Genomic DNA, 15,600 nt, shown 5'->3' with positions numbered 1-15,600 from the left:
CCTATATGGACATAGAGCTGATGTCTTTACAGATGGAGAGATGTTTCCTGGTTATGGGTTTGTTTGCAAATAAAAAAATGTATTTCAATTTGGTTGTAAATCTCATAATTTAGTCGTTAAATCATTGGGTCTATGTCAAGGAGAAAAGCTCAATCCTTTATTCACAACCTTTATTTCATGATCCGTAAGGACCCTGTCAGACAAGTTAGTAACTAAATGTATTGCTTCACATTGTCTCTGATTGTCTATGATTACGTCCTGACTCCTTCTGAGTTTACTTCTTCTACGACTTGATCTCGACCCCCTCCTTTGGTTCCTCTACCACTCTTCCACGTTTTTGATTTTCTATATTTCTGATTGGAGGTTGCATCTGCAACATCCTTATCCTTTTCATTTCTCGTAAAAATAGACAAAGTTGTTTTTGAGAGTGAAGTGGATGGATTATCACTTTCAGCCTCACTCCCACTGATAGCTATACTAGATATGCTACTAATGCTAGAATGATCATCAGTCAGGGGTCTACCTTTAGGTGTTGGATCAAATTTCCTAGCATATGTAAACACACGTCCTGACAAGCAATCCGTCTCACCTCATACACATTTTTGTTTCTTTCTATCTTTTAGTTCAATCTAGTTCAAATGTATTTAGTAAGACCAAAAAGTCACAAAATATATAATTCATTTCTCTAAGTATAAAAAATACGCCATACCAAAGGCATGAAAATAAACGAAAAAGATTAAAAAAGGGAAGATAATATAATGTATACAGGGGTCTCGAACTCATGAACCCGAAACTGGTATATGAACGACAACTATCGGCTGAGCTATATGCATGGAAGAGTGATATAGGCCGGTAGTTGGAAAGGACGGAAGTATTGATTCCAAGTTTTTTGGCCAAAGGTAGCAATATCGCTTCCATCCAGGAAACTGGATAAGTTGTCTCACCAAGGGACTGATTAAAAAGTTTGTGAAGTAGGGACAAAGAGTAGCTCCTAACCGAGAATATATAAAGTGCGTTGTAGGCAGGTGCCAAAAGGGAATCCGGACTTGACCTCTGTCATTAACTTTAGGACATGCTCTTCCTTGATCTGTTCGAAGGCACCCAGGTGGGAATAGGCCTCAGGGTGGAGGCAAATAGAGAACCAAAGAGAATCCTCTAAAGATTGTTGGGCCTTGAAAGATGAATATATCCTGTCAATTTTGTCTGTGAAATAGTTCCCAGAATCATCACAGAGGGCCTCGCGGGGAGAATTGCTAAACATAGGCAGGTCAGCTGGGCAAGCTCATTAAAAATTTTAAATAGTATGATTTCCAACCCGAAGTATTTCCTAGCATCCCCAGGGCCAAAAATAATTTGACAAGAAGCAGCATTTGATCAAGGGCTATGTCTTTTAAAACAACTATAAGGTGAATTTATTCTCGCGAAAGGCCCAGTAGTGAGTCTCCCAATGTCGTATTGACATCAGTAGGCTTTAGCATTTAAGCATGGGCCACGTCGGGTTATCGAGTCATAGCTGTGGCCCTAAATCTTACCACTACATTGCGTCATAGCTACACGTCATACTAAACGCTGCATTTTCATTTGATGCTGTTTTCACTTACCATCTATTTGCTGTCTACCCCTTCACAGTTCTATCATTAATGACCAACGTTTAAGAATATCCAGTTTCTGCAAACAATTTAGTTGGCTTGGCCTTAGAACACTCTTCTTAAATGGAGGCTGCTCCAGTCTATGAATACCAAACCCTGGGCATGGGTGCTGATGCCTTAGATCACTGTTAGACAGCTGATGGGGGGACAGAAGCACCCTGGGAGCCATGGATCCTCTCAGGCCAGTCTCACGCTCATGAGTATAAACTTCATAAACCAACATAATAGATTGCTCCTTCAGTATGCATCAGTTGCCACCTACTCTTAAGGGAGGCCACCAAAGTGACCAGAAATGCCCGTGTGGCATTATGCCAGTAACCTAAGGGACATGGACTTTGTTGTAAAGTGCATGCACTGTGCCGTAAGCATCGAGGACCACTTGAGCGAGTGAGCATCAGTGTTTGAGTGTGTGATAAACTATTAGAGCAGAAAGGAAGCTTGTATTAAGTATAAGATCATGCACATTAACAAAAAGTTATGGGTCCCGTCCTGATCATTTGCATGCAAATACATTGCAACAGTGAGAGAGGGTTTTTATTAATCAGAGGTATACAGAATGAGTCAGGGCAGCAGGGACATAGCTATCAGTTGTGCAGTAGGTGCAGTTGCACTGGGACCTAAAGACCTGACGGGCCAACTGAAACCAGATTGCTGTATATTACTACCATACTACCAGTCAGAAGATCTAATGTCAGTGTTTGCACTCGGGCCTGTGAGACCCTTACTGTGCTACTGGAAGGAAGGAGCCCGTCCAGATGTATTTATTTATTATTTATCTATTTGTGGGTTTGTATAGCTTGAATCACACTCACAGAAGTAGTGGAAAACTGTACAATTAGAAATATAGAGAGCAAAAAAATGGAGCAAACGACCAAAAGCAAGGCCAAGTGACATGAAGAGGTATACAGGTGCCTTGTTATGAAAACTATGGTACAGTTTCAGTAAAGATTAAGAAAACATGAAGCGGGTTAGACAAAAATGAAGATAACATTAGTACATATAGAACATCTAATAATTGACCAGGTCACTGTATCGCAAACATCTAGTACCATAGGTGGAGGTGAGGAGAAGTGCAATTCTTCATGCTTGTAAGTGGCACTGGAAGAGAAGTGCTTTGAATTCATTCTTGAGGGTGCTGCAGGAGGAGTCCATCCTAAGGTTGGGTGGAATGGAACTTCATAATTTAGGTCCACCCTGGGAGAACATTTAGAGTTTTAGCTTTATTGAATTCTCACGGCTCTAGAAGAAGAGAGTTTGTGCTTCCACATGAACATGAGCCACCTGGGATGACTACGTGAAAGACCAAAATAGAGTGATGTGGTCCGAGCTCCTGAAGTGGGAATCAGATGAGCTGTGGTGTCGAGAGATGGTCTTAGGATGGCTGGTGGGATTTCTCTATTCCAGTCAGGAGGGAGATGCTGAACTGCAATATACGTTGAGCAGTGCTTGCACCACCAATTTGAAGTCATTGGCTGCAATGAGCGACCTCACCCCATGTAGGAGTCTGATTTGGACACTTTTGGGAAGGGCATTATTGTGTGATTGCATTCTTGTCAAGGGCGAAGCCTCATGATTAGCTCTATCCATGATAGCAGGCTTACAGTCCAGAAGGTTTGCAGCACCCATCCAGGCTTGAAGTGGGATGGAGCAATTCGGGGGCTGGATGAGGAGGAACTCAGTCCTCAGAGTACTGAGCTTCAAATCACAATAAGACATCCAGGGCCTGAGCATTTTATTGTTGTTTGTCATGGTACATTATTGTCAGTGAACGAGAGAGAGAGAGGTTACCTAATGACCTAGGAACATATCCACTGACATCACAATAGGAGCCTTTTACTGCACTGAGGCACGTATACATTGACAGCAAAGCATGAGCCTCTTACTATATAAATATATACACGAGTAGCACACACAAAAGAAGCCCCTAACCATAGAAACACTGACAGCAAAAAACTGAGGCTCCTACCATGAAAACATATTCATGAAGAGAATAGCCTCTTACCATAGAAACAAACACTGACATTAAGAAAGCGGTCTCTTACCATAGAAACAAACACTGACATTAAGAAAGCGGTCTCTTACCATAGAAACAAACACTGACATTAAGAAAGCAGTCTCTTGCTATATAAAAGTCTAAACTCACATTAAGAGATGAGCCTCTTACCATAGATACATATAAACTGACATCAAGATATGAACCTGTTACCATAGAAACATACACACGGACTGCATGAGAGGAGTATCTTAACAATAGAAAAACAAACACAGACAATTAGAGGGGAGCCCCTCATCATTGACCCATTTATACGAACAGCAAGAGAGCAGCCATTTACCATAAAAAATAAAGACTGACAGTCATAGATGAGCCTCTTACCATGGAAACATATACATGAACAGCAAGTAAGCAGATTCTTACCACAGATGCATACATGTTGATATCAAGAAAGCAGCCTCTTACCAAAGAAACAAACACTGACATTAAGAAAGCAGTCCTTTACCATAGAAACATATAAATTGACATCAAGAGAGCAGCCAGTGGCGTAACGAAAGTTGAGGGGCCCCCTGCAATGCAAACAGAGGGGCCTGAGTCCTGTGCTGAGGGGACCCCTGCAGCTCAGCCCCCCCCCCCCACACGGCAGGGGCTGCGGGGGCCTGTGTTACCCCCGGAGAGCAGCCTCTAGCCATAGAAGTATTTGCATGAACATCAAGAAAGCAGTCTCTTACCATAGAAGCACAAATACTGATATCAAGAGAGCAGCCTCTAACCATAGAAACATGTACATGAACAGCAAGAGAGCAGCCTCTTACCATGGAAACATATACATGAACAGCAAGAGAGCAGCCTCTAGCCATGGAAACATATACAGGAACAGCAAGAGAGCAGCCTCTAGCCATGGAAACATATACATGAACAGCAAAAGAGCAGCCTCTTGCCATGGAAACATATACAACAGCAAGAGAGCAGCCTCTTGCCATGGAAACATATACATGAACAGCAAGAGAGAAGCCTCTAGCCATGGAAACATATACAACAGCAAGAGAGCAGCCTCTAGCCATGGAAACATATACATGAACAGCAAGAGAGCAGCCTCTTGCCATGGAAACATATACATGAACAGCAAGAGAGCAGCCTCTAGCCATGGAAACCTATACGCAAACAGCAAGAGAGCAGCCTTTTGCCATGGAAACATATACATGAACAGCAAGAGAGCAGCCTCTTGCCATGGAAACATATACATGAACAGCAATAGAGCAGCCTCTAGCCATGGGAACCTATACGCAAACAGCAAGAGAGCAGCCTCTTGCCATGGAAACATATACATGAACGGCAAGAGAGCAGCCTCTAGCCATGGAAACATATACATGAACAGCAAGAGAGCAGCCTCTAGCCATGGGAACCTATACGCAAACAGCAAGAGAGCAGCCTTTTGCCATGGAAACATATACATGAACAGCAAGAGAGCAGCCTCTAGCCATGGAAACCTATACGCAAACAGCAAGAGAGCAGCCTCTTGCCATGGAAACATATACATGAACGGCAAGAGAGCAGCCTCTAGCCATGGAAACATATACATGAACAGCAAGAGAGCAGCCTATAGCCATGGAAACATATACCTGAACAGCAAGAGAGCTGCCTCTTGCCATGGAAACATATCCATGAACAGCAAGAGGGCAGCCTCTTGCCATGGAAACATATACATGAACAGCAAGAGAGCAGCCTCTTGCCATGGAAACATATACATGAACAGCAATAGAGCAGTCTCTAGCCATGGAAACATATACATGAACAGCAAGAGAGCAGCCTCTTGCCATGGAAACATATACATGAACAGCAAGAGAGCAGCCTCTAGCCATGGAAACCTATACGCAAACAGCAAGAGAGCAGCCTTTTACCATAAAAAATAAAGACTGACAGTCATAGATGAGCCTCTTACCATGGAAACATATACATGAACAGCAAGTAAGCAGATTCTTACCACAGATGCATACATGTTGACATCAAGAAAGCAGCCTCTTACCAAAGAAACAAACACTGACATTAAGAAAGCAGTCCTTTACCATAGAAACATATAAACTGACATCAAGAGAGCAGCCAGTGGCGTAACGAAAGTTGAGGGGCCCCCTGCAATGCAAACAGAGGGGCCTGAGTCCTGTGCTGAGGGTACCCCTGCAGCTCAGCCCCCCCCCCCCACACGGCAGGGGCTGCGGGGGCCTGTGTTACCCCCGGAGAGCAGCCTCTTGCCATAGAAGTATTTGCATGAACATCAAGAAAGCAGTCTCTTACCATAGAAGCACAAATACTGATATCAAGAGAGCAGCCTCTAACCATAGAAACATATACATGAACAGCAAGAGAGCAGCCTCTTACCATGGAAACATATACAACAGCAAGAGAGCAGCCTCTAGCCATGGAAACATATACATGAACAGCAAGAGAGCAGCCTCTTGCCATGGAAACATATACATGAACGGCAAGAGAGCAGCCTCTAGCCATGGAAACATTTACATGAACAGCAAGAGAGCAGCCTCTTGCCATGGAAACATATACATGAACAGCAAGAGAGAAGCCTCTAGCCATGGAAACATATACATGAACAGCAAGAGAGCAGCCTATAGCCATGGAAACATATACATGAACGGCAAGAGAGCAGCCTCTAGCCATGGAAACATATACATGAACGGCAAGAGAGCAGCCTCTAGCCATGGAAACATATACATGAACAGCAAGAGAGCAGCCTCTTGCCATGGAAACATATACATGAACAGCAAGAGAGCAGCCTCTTGCAATGGAAACATATACCTGAACAGCAAGAGAGCAGCCTCTTGCCATGGAAACATATACATGAACAGCAAGAGAGCAGCCTCTAGCCATGGAAACATATACATGAACTGCAAGAGAGCAGCCTCTTGCCATGGAAACATATACATGAACAGCAATAGAGCAGTCTCTAGCCATGGAAACATATACATGAACAGCAAGAGAGCAGCCTCTTGCCATGGAAACATATACATGAACAGCAAGAGAGCAGCCTCTTGCCATGGAAACGTATACATGAACAGCAAGAGAGCAGCCTCTTGCCATGGAAACATATACATGAACAGCAAGAGAGCAGCCTCTTGCCATGGAAACATATACATGAACAGCAATAGAGCAGTCTCTAGCCATGGAAACATATACATGAACAGCAAGAGAGCAGCCTCTTGCCATGGAAACATATACATGAACAGCAAGAGAGCAGCCTCTTGCCATGGAAACATATACATGAACAGCAAGAGAGCAGCCTCTAGCCATGGAAACATATACATGAACAGCAAGAGAGCAGCCTCTTGCCATGGAAACATATACATGAACAGCAAGAGAGCAGCCTCTCGCCATGGAAACATATACATGAACAGCAAGACAGAAGCCTCTAGCCATGGAAACATATACCTGAACAGCAAGAGAGCAGCCTTTTGCCATGGAAACATATACATGAACAGCAAGAGAGCAGCCTCTTGCCATGGAAACATATACATGAACAGATAGAGAGCAGCCTTTTGTCATGGAAACATATACATGAACAGCAAGAGAGCAGCCTCTTGCCATGGAAACGTATACATGAACAGCAAGAGAGCAGCCTCTAGCCATGGAAACATATACATGAACAGCAAGAGAGCAGCCTCTAGCCATGGAAACATATACATGAACAGCAAGAGAGCAGCCTCTTGCCACGGAAACATATAAATGAACAGCAAGAGAGCAGCCTCTAGCCATGGAAACATATACATGAACAGCAAGAGAGCAGCCTCTTGCATGGAAACATATACCTGAACAGCAAGAGAGCCGCCTCTAGCCATGGAAACATATACATGAACAGCAAGAGAGCCGCCTCTAGCCATGGAAACATATACATGAACAGCAAGAGAGAAGCCTCTAGCCATGGAAACATATACATGAACAGCAATAGAGCAGACTCTAGCCATAGAAACATATACATGAACAGCAAGAGAGCAGCCTCTTGCCATGGAAACATATACATGAACAGCAAGAGAGCAGCCTCTTGCCATGGAAACATATACATGAACAGCAATAGAGCAGTCTCTAGCCATGGAAACCTATACATGAACAGCAAGAGAGCAGCCTTTTGTCATGGAAACATATACATGAACAGCAAGAGAGCAGCCTCTTGCCATGGAAACGTATACATGAACAGCAAGAGAGCAGCCTCTAGCCATGGAAACATATACATGAACAGCAAGAGAGCAGCCTCTAGCCATGGAAACATATACATGAACAGCAAGAGAGCAGCCTCTTGCCACGGAAACATATACATGAACAGCAAGAGAGCAGCCTCTAGCCATGGAAACATATACATGAACAGCAAGAGAGCAGCCTCTTGCATGGAAACATATACCTGAACAGCAAGAGAGCCGCCTCTAGCCATGGAAACATATACATGAACAGCAAGAGAGCCGCCTCTAGCCATGGAAACATATACATGAACAGCAAGAGAGAAGCCTCTAGCCATGGAAACATATACATGAACAGCTAGAGAGCAGCCTCTTGCCATGGAAACATATACCTGAACAGCAAGAGAGCAGCCTCTTGCCATGGAAACATATACATGAACAGCAAGAGAGCAGCCTCTTGCCATGGAAACATATACATGAACAGCAAGAGAGCAGCCTCTAGCCATGGAAACATATACATGAACAGCAAGAGAGCAGCCTCTAGCTATGGAAACCTATACGCAAACAGCAAGAGAGCAGCCTCTTGCCATGGAAACATATACATGAACAGCAAGAGAGCAGCCTTTTGTCATGGAAACATATACATGAACAGCAAGAGAGCAGCCTCTTGCCATGGAAACATATACATGAACAGCAAGAGAGCAGCCTCTTGCCATGGAAACATATACATGAACAGCAATAGAGCAGTCTCTAGCCATGGAAACATATACATGAACAGCAAGAGAGCAGCCTCTTGCCATGGAAACATATACATGAACAGCAATAGAGCAGTCTCTAGCCATGGAAACATATACATGAACAGCAAGAGAGCAGCCTCTTGCCATGGAAACATATACATGAACAGCAAGAGAGCAGCCTCTAGCCATGGAAACATATACATGAACAGCAAGAGAGCAGCCTCTTGCAATGGAAACATATACCTGAACAGCAAGAGAGCAGCCTCTTGCCATGGAAACATATACATGAACAGCAAGAGAGCAGCCTCTAGCCATGGAAACATATACATGAACTGCAAGAGAGCAGCCTCTTGCCATGGAAACATATACATGAACAGCAATAGAGCAGTCTCTAGCCATGGAAACATATACATGAACAGCAAGAGAGCAGCCTCTTGCCATGGAAACATATACATGAACAGCAAGAGAGCAGCCTCTTGCCATGGAAACGTATACATGAACAGCAAGAGAGCAGCCTCTTGCCATGGAAACATATACATGAACAGCAAGAGAGCAGCCTCTTGCCATGGAAACATATACATGAACAGCAATAGAGCAGTCTCTAGCCATGGAAACATATACATGAACAGCAAGAGAGCAGCCTCTTGCCATGGAAACATATACATGAACAGCAAGAGAGCAGCCTCTTGCCATGGAAACATATACATGAACAGCAAGAGAGCAGCCTCTAGCCATGGAAACATATACATGAACAGCAAGAGAGCAGCCTCTTGCCATGGAAACATATACATGAACAGCAAGAGAGCAGCCTCTCGCCATGGAAACATATACATGAACAGCAAGACAGAAGCCTCTAGCCATGGAAACATATACCTGAACAGCAAGAGAGCAGCCTTTTGCCATGGAAACATATACATGAACAGCAAGAGAGCAGCCTCTTGCCATGGAAACATATACATGAACAGCAAGAGAGCAGCCTTTTGTCATGGAAACATATACATGAACAGCAAGAGAGCAGCCTCTTGCCATGGAAACGTATACATGAACAGCAAGAGAGCAGCCTCTAGCCATGGAAACATATACATGAACAGCAAGAGAGCAGCCTCTAGCCATGGAAACATATACATGAACAGCAAGAGAGCAGCCTCTTGCCACGGAAACATATAAATGAACAGCAAGAGAGCAGCCTCTAGCCATGGAAACATATACATGAACAGCAAGAGAGCAGCCTCTTGCATGGAAACATATACCTGAACAGCAAGAGAGCCGCCTCTAGCCATGGAAACATATACATGAACAGCAAGAGAGCCGCCTCTAGCCATGGAAACATATACATGAACAGCAAGAGAGAAGCCTCTAGCCATGGAAACATATACATGAACAGCAATAGAGCAGACTCTAGCCATAGAAACATATACATGAACAGCAAGAGAGCCGCCTCTAGCCATGGAAACATATACATGAACAGCAAGAGAGAAGCCTCTAGCCATGGAAACATATACATGAACAGCAATAGAGCAGTCTCTAGCCATGGAAACATATACATGAACAGCAAGAGAGCAGCCTTTTGTCATGGAAACATATACATGAACAGCAAGAGAGCAGCCTCTTGCCATGGAAACGTATACATGAACAGCAAGAGAGCAGCCTCTAGCCATGGAAACATATACATGAACAGCAAGAGAGCAGCCTCTAGCCATGGAAACATATACATGAACAGCAAGAGAGCAGCCTCTTGCCACGGAAACATATACATGAACAGCAAGAGAGCAGCCTCTAGCCATGGAAACATATACATGAACAGCAAGAGAGCAGCCTCTTGCATGGAAACTTATACCTGAACAGCAAGAGAGCCGCCTCTAGCCATGGAAACATATACATGAACAGCAAGAGAGCCGCCTCTAGCCATGGAAACATATACATGAACAGCAAGAGAGAAGCCTCTAGCCATGGAAACATATACATGAACAGCTAGAGAGCAGCCTCTTGCCATGGAAACATATACCTGAACAGCAAGAGAGCAGCCTCTTGCCATGGAAACATATACATGAACAGCAAGAGAGCAGCCTCTTGCCATGGAAACATATACATGAACAGCAAGAGAGCAGCCTCTAGCTATGGAAACCTATACGTAAACAGCAAGAGAGCAGCCTCTTGCCATGGAAACATATACATGAACAGCAAGAGAGCAGCCTTTTGTCATGGAAACATATACATGAACAGCAAGAGAGCAGCCTCTTGCCATGGAAACATATACATGAACAGCAAGAGAGCAGCCTCTTGCCATGGAAACATATACATGAACAGCAATAGAGCAGTCTCTAGCCATGGAAACATATACATGAACAGCAAGAGAGCAGCCTCTTGCCATGGAAACATATACATGAACAGCAATAGAGCAGTCTCTAGCCATGGAAACATATACATGAACAGCAAGAGAGCAGCCTCTTGCCATGGAAACATATACATGAACAGCAAGAGAGCAGCCTCTAGCCATTGAAACCTATACGCAAACAGCAAGAGAGCAGCCTCTTGCCATGGAAACATATACATGAACAGCAAGAGAGCAGACTCTTGCCATGGAAACATATACATGAACAGCAAGAGAGCAGCCTCTTGCCATGGAAACATATACATGAACAGCAAGAGAGCAGCCTCTTGCCATGGAAATATATACATGAACAGCAAGAGAGCAGCCTCTAGCCATGGAAACCTATACGCAAACAGCAAGAGAACAGCCTCTAGCCATGGAAACATATACATGAACAGCAAGAGAGCAGCCTCTAGCCATGGAAACCTATACATGAACAGCAGCCTCTAGCCATGGAAACCTATACGCAAACAGCAAGAAAGTTGATTCTTACTGCAGACACATACATGTTGACATCAAGAAAGCAAATTCTTACCATAGAAACAAACACTGACATTAAGAGAGCAGCCTGTTACCACAGAAACATATACACTGAGATCAAGAGAGTAACCTCTTACCATAAAAAATATATGCACAAGCATCAAGAGAGTCTTCTCCTGCCCTAGAAGCGCAAATATTGATATCAAGAGAGGCCTCTAACCACAGAAACATATACACTGACCGCAAGAGTAACTCTTACTGACTATTGCGCCATGTCCAGTCTGTAGAGGAGGACTCGCTTGCTGAGCACAAGAATCTCCCTGCAGAATGGCGAATCTTCAAATGTTTTGATTTTTCAAGCCAACCTAGAATTTGCCTAGGCAAAAACATCAACTATTCATATTTCATATGCAGTTCCACACATCATTAGGCCCGTTTTTCCCAAACTGTGGGTTGTGAAATCAGAGCAATAAATAAAGGTACCTTTCAATTCTGTGTTTAACTTGTCACACTTGCCAGTGATTCAAAGACAGAGGTCCAATGTCAGGCTGCTTTATTCTTTTAACATGAGGATTGGTGTTTACTTTTCTTTCTCTCACTACAAAGTGAAGAGAGTTTTTAGAGTGAATTATGTGAGGATGTAGGATGTTGGTTTTTGCAATACACAACAAAATGTAAATATCTGTAAATGAACTATATGCATCCAGCAGTTGTGAAAACAAGACACTTGGTCATATACAAATGATAAATATTCATACAAGATCCGATTTCCACACATTAACATTTGGGTGCTGTATAGGTTTATCAGTAAAACTGTATGTCTATGCCAACTTAGTGGACATTTCAATGGAAAATGTGACCACTATGAGGAGTATCACAGCAAATAAAGGTCAAGAGGTGCCCTGAAAAGCCCTACATCTGTAATCGTATATACATATGAATATATATGACAAATGGGAATGTGAGGTAACAAAGATCCCTGGGCCTTTTTCCAGAGTTATACATAGGACAACTTATCAGATATCAGAGCGATTTATATGAGCACCAGTTGTGTTACAGATGGAGAGATTACGTTTTTTTGCTAAGCATGGGGAGATTAAGGGGCATATCATCAAGGGCCGGCGATAAATATCGCAAAGCGCGCTTAGCGCTTGCATATTTATCGCCGGCTAACTCTGGAAGTTATCGCCCGGTTAGCGCGTTATCAACAACGCCCATCGCCGAGGCGATAAAAATTCCAGATTTAGCTGCCAAATGTGCGATTATCGCTGGAAATCCGGCGATAATCGCACAACTTCCAGCGATAATCGCACAACGATTGGTGAACCGTTGTTGATAGGGCAGCCATTATATCCACCTTCCATTGGATATAATGGCTAGGTCAGCCTGGAAGCAGGCGTAAGGAAAGTAGCGATAACCGCGGTTAGCGCTACTTTTCTTATCGCTCTGCAGGTTAGCGTTAACATTGTTGATAGGAGAAATGTTGGTTAGCGACATTTCTCACGTTGTTTTGGGGAGGAACGCCCACTTTGCACCTCAATAGAGCGTGGCCTTGCTAATAGTGCGATAAAATTATCGCCGCTTTGGGCCTGAAAACGGACGCTAAAGCGGCGATAATTTTATCTTGGGACCTTAATGATATGTCCCTAAGTGATTTGCCCAGAATAACAGGATGTTGATTGTCACTGCCGAGACTTGAACTCAGTTCTCCAGACTCGAGGGAAACTGCCATAGCCGTTAGGCCACTTTCTCGCCCCAATTATTATTGTTGTTAGTACCGTATACAAAATAAATAAAAAGATTTACCCCCCCAAAAAAGAACATTTGTGGTCTATAAATGACAATGCTCTACCATAATATGCGTCAATTACATTCAAAAATCGCCCCACCTCATGCCCTTCAAAGGTAGGTGGGTCTCGAAAGTTTGTTATAATAAGTGGGTCGTGGTTCTAAAACGTTTGGGAGCCACTGCAATAGGCAGTCATTCAAGGAGTGTTATGGTGGGCTCCCCACGGCCCGAACACGTCTCTGACCCACGCCCCCCACGGTGACAAAACAACCTATTGGAAAAGCGAGAGCTCAGGCAGGAATTTAGAGTCACGTCTCCGGGCTGCTGTGAGGTGGTCCAGCGGCGCGGCTCCTCGAGTAAAATGCTCACTATTACCACCGAGGCGCCCAATTACTCCGGAATCGGCCGGGCCAAGTGGTGCTAAGCTCACACAGTTTAATGTCATCGCAAGGACACGTCGCTCCGGCCCAGACGCGCGTGACAGACGTTTGGCCTTGGCACTGGACATCCTCACGGCGCGCGATCTCACAGCTAAACTCCAAGGCATTAATCACGTCACATTAGAAAATCGATTCCCCGAATATCAGCTCTAGATACGGGCCTTCCCTGTCATCCTCACTGATCCCATCTTCCCGCCATCTCCCGCCCGCCGCTCAGGTAGCGCGGGCGCGAGCGGCGCGCATTAAAGCGGCGTGTGCTGTGCCTAATAATACGGATCGCCGCCGTGCCTGGCTTTCCCGCCTCTAGGACGGCTTTTTTCTAACAGCTTTCCAGATAACCAATTCCCTTTGAATTGATATCACAGCCAAAGGGGGCAGAACAAAATAGAAGTTGGAGAAATAACCTTGAACGACTTCGGTGGCTGAGTGCACTGGCAGCGCTGAGGCCACGAGGTGGAAGGGAATTAATATCCGCTCAACAGCGACTGGTGTCCAAGTGTACAGGAAGCTACCACCTTATCCTTTGCGGTGGTGGATTTTTATGTGGGCCGAGTTCAGGTGTGCCAAAAAAAGTGTAACACATTCAGCCAGGTTTACCAAAGTACAAACAAACGACAGGTTTGGCAATGACCATTATAGCAGGGGCTCGTTTGTTCAAATGCAATAAGGAGATATGAATAGGAAAGTAAATAATAATTAGGAATACAAAATAATGGCAATTAAAGGTATATAATTTCTGCTCAGGCACTTTAAGAGTGGGTTGTTAATGTATAGACATATTGCGCCCCCCAGCGTGGATCAGTACTGCATGGCGGGGGCATTGGTGAGGAGTACCATTTGTGCATCTTTCAGCCTTCCTAACCTAGGACACATGGATAACACACTAGGGGCGGGATGTACAAAGGTTTTTTGCGTGCGCAAATGGGGTTTACACCCGTTTGCGCCTGCATAAAAACTTTTGGGCCATGTACTAACTCTATTTTGCGAGATGCAAATCAATTTGTGACTCGCAAAACAGGAGTAGCGACTGGATATTAGGAAGGGGTGTTCCAGGGGCGTCCCTTCCTAATAGCGACTCCTTAAGCTATGTAAGAATGCGGTTACAAAACACTTGCAGCTTACCACGCTTCTCAGAAGGATGGTAAAGCACTCGCAAACAGGAAGGGGTCCCCTAGGGACCCCTTCCCATTTGTGAATGCATGAGCAAATATTTTTTAAGGGCAGGCAGTAGTCCCCCCTTAAAAAATGAAACTGAAAAGTTTCATTTTTATTTTTTAAATGCATACCATTTTCCCTTAAGGAAAACGGGCTGCATATTAAAAAAATCAAAAACTAATTTATTTAAAAGCAGTCCCAGACATGCTGACCCCAGCAGGCCAACATCCCTGGGAGTGCCAGCCATTCCCAATGGGGTCGCAAATTGCGACAGTCACATTAATATACATGAGGCATGCAATTTGCGACCCCATTGGGAATCGTAAACAGTGACTCAGACACTGTTGTGCATCCCAATTAGCGAGTTGCAAATTACGAGTCGCAAATTGCAAGTCGCAAATGCAACGCAATTTGCAACTCGCTAATTGGCGGGTCATACATCGGGCCCCAATTGTGCATTCACACCAGGTTTTACCCAGCAGAAATCGTTCAGGCAAAAACCTGTGGTGTGCACTATTAGTTCACCGATTATGACCCCGATTTGAGTGAAAACAGGCATTAGGAGCAGGTCAGGTTTTTTGCGATGGTCAAATAGCACTTGCGGTAGCACATAGTTTACTTAAAATAGTTTGTGTGCTGCTGCACAGGTATGACACCTGCACGCACCACACTCATGTCATTTTGCTTGACCGGGTTGTGCGAAGGAGCTGTCTTACTTTTATACCATGGCACTCTAAAGCTAGTGGCCTCTTTACTGACATTTTCTCATCATGCATTGGAATGGTACAATTTTGGTACTGGAATGCTG

The sequence above is a fragment of the Triturus cristatus genome, chromosome 4_1 (genome assembly GCF_964204655.1).
Source record: "Triturus cristatus chromosome 4_1, aTriCri1.1, whole genome shotgun sequence".
NCBI lineage: Eukaryota > Metazoa > Chordata > Amphibia > Caudata > Salamandridae > Triturus > Triturus cristatus.
This window is presented reverse-complemented; position numbering follows the sequence as displayed.